This window comes from Brassica napus, chromosome C1 (assembly GCF_020379485.1).
Source record: "Brassica napus cultivar Da-Ae chromosome C1, Da-Ae, whole genome shotgun sequence".
NCBI classification, from domain to species: domain Eukaryota; kingdom Viridiplantae; phylum Streptophyta; class Magnoliopsida; order Brassicales; family Brassicaceae; genus Brassica; species Brassica napus.
Genome location: NC_063444.1, coordinates 17,946,371 through 17,952,708, shown reverse-complemented (window position 1 = coordinate 17,952,708; position 6,338 = coordinate 17,946,371).

Sequence of the window (6,338 nt, the reverse complement as noted above, 5' to 3'; positions counted from 1 at the left end):
TACATATAAAGGCATTACTGATTTTCTTGCAGAATGACCCAGAGCGATCATATGAGACGCCATCCAATGCTAATGAAAAAGAAAATCTTAGCGATGATGTAAGATTTTTTTCTAAAATTATAGTTGATGGTATTTTGGTAGAGAAACTAATGAGAAAATGTTTTTCCCAGTTTTTCCCAGGATGCTACAGAGCCTGCGACTGTGATCATTGAGACTCAAGTTTTTACTCCAGTTCTAACGCAACAGGTACATACTCAAAAAAATCTTGGACTTTTCAATTAATTTTTGGAAGCTTTTGTACTTGTTCATGATCCAAATCATGTTTTTCTCTGCTTTGCAGGTGGGAACAGAGGCAACGAATGAGACACCTGTCTCTCCAATAGCTCCACAGAGTATTGAGACTCCAGTTTTTACTCCAATTCAGACGCAGCAGGTACATGCTCAAAAAAATCTTGGACTTTTACATTAATTTTGGGAAGCTTTTGTACTTGTTCATTATCCCATTCCTGATTTTTTTTTTTTTTTGCAGATGGTAACAGAGGGAACCTATGACTCTACAGAGCCTTTGACTGAAATAATTTCAGCAACCAATAAACAGGTAAGCATAAAAACTCTTTCATAGATTCAACTTAAACTTTGTTTAAGTTGATATCTGTGTTTGTTCATGATCCAAATCCTGTTTTTCTCTGCTTTGCAGGTGGGAACAGAGGCAACGAATGAGACACCTGTCTCTCCAATAGCTCCACAGAGTATTGAGACTCCATTTTTTACTCCAATTCAGACGCAACATGTACATGCTCAAAAAAATCTTGGACTTTTACATTAATATTTGGAAGCTTTTGTAGTTGTTCATGATCCCATTCCTAACTTTTTTGTTTTGTTTTGCAGATGGTAACAGAGGGAACGTATGACTCTACAGAACCTTTGACTGATATCATTTCAGCAACCAATAAAGAGCCTTTGACTGAAATAATTTCAGCAATCAATAAACAGGTAAGCATAAAAACTCTTTCATAACTTCAACTTAAACTTTAAATCGTAGAAACTCATTCATAACTACCTCTTTTATTTTATTACAGGAGGATACACATGTTGTGCATAACACACCTTCCTCTCCAGTCTCTTCACTAATTTCACGAGTTATTGAAGAAACACAGCATCTTCAGACAAGTGCATCTTCACCACTTTCTACTATCTTTGAAAACGGGGCAGATGTTGAGATTGCAACTAGCGATGACGCTACTTGTCGAATCTGGTATCCTGGAAATGTATTTGCTACAAATCTGTGTGATGGGGTAGAGAAGGTGGCAGTAACACTGTTTGCGGACCAAAAGAGAGTTACTGTAACAGCAGACAAAATCCGCCCTAAGCCACCCGCTGATGACAGAGAAAAGAAGTTTGAGATGATGGATAATGTTGAGGCATTTTACAGTAAAGGCTGGAGCAGTGGACAAGTCAGAATGATTCTGGGTGAGAACACATTTTCTGTTTATCTGAATAGCTCGATGGAAACACTTGAATTCAAAGCTTCAGATTTGAGAATTCATAGAGAATGGCTAGATGGAGTGTGGAAGATGGCAGATGAGGTAATTTATATATCTTAGATAAGTTGAACTACAATTCTCTATGCATATTTAGGATTGCCATCCTGATTTTTGTTGTACTTGCACATACTCCATTGCATGAGACGGCTTCCAGACAAGATGAAGCCAATCCAGATCAGACGCAGCAGGTACATGCTCAAAAACATCTTGGACTTTTCAATTAATTTTTAGAAACCCTTGTACGTGTTCATGTTCCCATTCCTGACTTCAGGATACTAAGGAGTCTACGAATGAGAACATTTCACAAAACATTTCGGACACCCAGCACCTTACTCGAGCTCGCGCAAAAAATTTAAGAGAGCAAAATAAGGTATTACTCATTGATGTTATACATATTTAGGATTGCCTTCCTAATTTTTCTTGTTTTACTATCAAAAATGACCTATATCCTTGAATAAAAATCATCACAGAACGAAGAACCCAGAGTTCAAACTCACTTTGATGTCGGTGCTAATGTGGAGATTGCATCAAAAGATGAAGACAGATATGTGAAATGGTATCCTGGAATTGTGTTGAAGACAGATATTCGAAATGGGGTTGAGATGTTGAAGGTTGAGTACTCAACACGGTTTCGGGACAAAGAGAAAAGGACAAAGAAACTTCAGGAAAGTGTGTCCATTGACAGTATCCGTCCTCAACCACCACCTGGAGATACAAAAGGTTTTGAACTGATGGATAAGGTGGAGGCGTACCACAATGACGGCTGGTGCAGTGGAATAGTTCATATAATTTTAAGTAATGACATATATTCTGTCCGTTTCAACAGTTCTACTGAATTCATTCAGTTCAACCTTTCTGATCTGCGCATACCTAAAGAATGGGTAGCTGGTGTTTGGAAGATGGAAAAAGAGGTAAACCAAATGCCTAAGATCCACTTAGATTGAAGTTCACTTCAATATTCTGATATATCGGTTTTGTTTCTCTGATAGAAGTACAGCAGACTCAGAGTGTGAAGCCAATACAAGACGATCATGCAAAAAAGGTATGAAATATTTATACATCATATTAGGAAGGCTTTCATGAATAAAATATAAAATGATCCTGAATTTTGGTCTTTCTAAGATACTTTATATTTGTTTTTAATTAAAGGGGAAGTCTGTTGTTGGTATGAAGAGGAAAGCAACTACTCAGCCAGTAGATCATGCAAAAAAGGTATGAAATATTTATACATCATATTAAGAAGGCTTTCATGAATAAAAGATAAAATGATACTGAAATTTTGTCTTTTTAAGATACTTTGTATTTGTTTTTAATTAAAGGAGAAACCTGTTGTTGGTATTAAGAGGAAAACAACTGCTCAGCCAGTAGATCGTCTTGCTTTTCTTCACCGAGCAGAGAAGAGACGAATAGTACCTAGAAACCATCCTATGCCTGTAACACCTAAGGTTATCCTTCCTATTGATCCATTTGTGACACCTGAATTTCCTCTGTTTTCAAGGCTTGGATATTGGATGCAACTATGCGGCATACATTATGTGTAAGCAAATTCTGTCCTTGTATAAAATATTCGTAATTTATTTTGACAGAGATTTGATTGATACTTTTAACTTTTGTCAAGTACAGGCCTCTTTATATCAATGGAAACAAAATAGAGAAAGATTTATTTGAATACCTTGACAATGCAGAAAACAATCTCAAAGAAAAGGTAATTAATTTAAAATATGTTTCATATCCCACAACTAATCTTTGTGCATATGAATAGGAAGAGATTAGGTTGAGCTATACTAGATGTTCTTGTTATTGCAATTGTGGATTTTGTCAAAAAAGAAAGTTGGTTTCGGTGGTTACATAGCATGATGTTATTCTTGTTTATTCGATTGTGTCAAAATTCAACTGTGTCTATGAAATCTTCTAACTATATTGTTACTTTGGCAGCACGTAGATGCTGCATTTGCAATGCTAAATCAAAAGAGAATTGAGCAATCTTCTTGGTTCAGCGAGCAAGGTATCCCAAAAGCTTGCTTTGTACCAGTCCAGTTCTTTGAAACGGTTGGATACAGTTATGAAAATCTCCAGAAGCCAGATAAAAAAGGAATAAACATCTTAAAGGGTTGGGTAGGCGAAGTTGTGAGAGGTTTAATACGTCCAAATAAGATGTGGATGCAAGATGTTGACATTGTCTATGGTGTCGTTCATGAAAGACTTGTGGATCACTTCATTGGGGTGGAGATACATCTGATGGAGAACACAATCACAATCTTTCAATGTGGCGTTCACAAGGTTAAAGAAAACCCTCTAATCCAAAAACTGGCAGGTAAATGTTTGTGTATGTTTAATGTCTTCTTTCTTAGGATTTTGCTCTGTTCTGATGTGTTAGGATTGTTTCTCTGTTGTTTAAGCGCTCTGTTCTTGTTTCTCTATGTGAAAATAGAGTTATCATTGAAATGAGTAAGCATAGGATATCATTTGTCAAATTCAGGATGGCTTTCCAGAAACGAATATGAAAACATTTTTTTGTGTTCTGACAGTGTTGATTCCTGCCATAAAGTTGGAAATGATGAATGAAGAGATAAACTTCAACGATATCATCCCGTTTCAAGTTAAGAAGGCAGAAGGGCTCCCGAAGACAAAACTTCCTTTCAATTGTGGTCTCTTTGTTGTCAAGATGCTAGAATGCAGGTCATTAGGATTGAAGAAAATGTCCAGTATAAATGATGATACTGCGATGGATTTACGAAGCAAGCTATGTTGTGAGATGTTCGATCTTTATGGATAAAGATTTCCAGGAAGGTTGCAGAAGGTGATCATTCAGTTTCTGTTAGATGTTTGTGTCTGTTTAATGTCTTCTTTCATAGGATTGTGCTCTGTTCTGATGTGTTAGGATGGTTGCTCTGTTGTTTAAGCAGTCTGTTCTTGTTTCTCTATGTGAATCTACGGTTAAAAGTTTAAATTGTTGATGAATCATGCTTATGATTGGACAAAGTTTTATACTTTTGTAGATTTACGAGAGATTAAGCTGAATATGAGTGTGAATGAATTGAAAATAGAGTTACCATTGAAATAAGTAAGCATAGTATATCATTTGTCAAATTCAGGATGGCTTTCCAGAACCGTTAAAAAAAGATCTGATCCCAAGGGGAATTGAACCCAGGTCGGGACAAGTGTATCAATTTTGAAAGATAGGTGGTTTAGCCGCTAGGCTGAGGAGAATCATCTGGTAGATTTTTCCACATAAACATATTTTACCGTACAAATTGTGATTAGCAAAATTTGGAGAAAAAAAAATAAAAATATACACATCTCCCAGGATTCGAACCTGAAATGTCTGGGAGTAATGGCGGAATAAGGTCTACCACTAGACCAAGTGTGTTTCAATCGTTAGGTAATGTAAGTAATGGAATATATTTCTTTTATTTGTATTCAACTATAATTTAAAAAAATTATCTGATTCCAAGGGGAGTCGACCCCAGGTCGAGACAAGTGTTTCAGATTTGGAAAGATAGGTGGTTTAGCCGCTAGGCTTAGGTGAATCATCTGATATATGTGTCCACATAAATGAATTTAACCGCATTTGTCAAATTCAGGATGGCTTTCCAGAAACGAATATGAAACCGAGATTAACCAGATATAAGACCACTAATCCTCTACATTATAATCAGTGTTTTTGTTTTGTTTTGACTGAAACACAACACAAAAGAAGATGATAACATGAGATTACTCATAATGTGGTTTCTTAAAATAAATCATAATGTGGTTTCTTAAAACTAATCATAATGTGGTTTCTTAAAACATAAAAAAAAGAGAAGATCATAATATGAGATTACTCATCCAACAGCCACTTTTCATCAAGCTTACACCAATCAGGGACTTTGACCTTCACATCAGCAAGCATTCCATCCGCTTCCATGAGTTCTTCTTTGAGTTTTTCCAACTCAGCAGTGAAGTCAAATTTTCCTTTAGCCTTGATAATCTCTTAAAGCAACTCGATTTAGGAAGCAATGGAATTTGCTTTGCTGGCTGCCTGATGCCATTCAATTTCGGATAGCCTGTGTTCGTTGGACAAACGAAAAAGAGCCCTGTAACGTTCCACAGTTTCCGCGTTTCCTTTGTTGAAACCTTCGGAAGCATCAGATCCGTAAACCTCCTTTATGGGACTCTTCATCATCTTCTTTGAACCTTCCATTGAAACTTGATGAATGAGAAAAGTTTGTAAATTGAATGAATGAGAAAAACAGAAAACTAACTCAGATCGAAAAGAATAAACACAGAAGAAATGAAGTCAGTAAAAAAAGAGATATGATATCGTCCCTTGTATATATAGAACGAAAAGTAACCCTTCGATTACTATAAAATGGTTTAGAAAGCAACCTTTCGATTATTAAATGGTTACTGAGATAAATGATGTCTCTTTTAGAAAGGAACCGTTAAAAAAAAATCTTATTCCAAGGGGAATTGAACCCAAGTCGGGACAAGTGTATCAGTTTCGAAAGATAGGTGGTTTAGCCGCTAGGCCGAGGAGAATCATCTGGTAGATTTTTCCACATAAACATATTTAACCGTACAAATTGTGATTAGCTAAATTTGGAGAAAAAAAAAATAAAAATATACACATCTCCCAGGATTCGAACCTGAAATGTGTGGGAGGAAAGGCGGAATAAGGTCTACCACTAGACCAAATGTGTTTCAATCGTTAGGTGAAGTAAGTAACGGAATATATTTCTTTTATTTGTATTCAACTATAATTAAAAAAAAAAATCTGATTCCAAGGGGTATCGAACCAAGGTCGGGACAAGT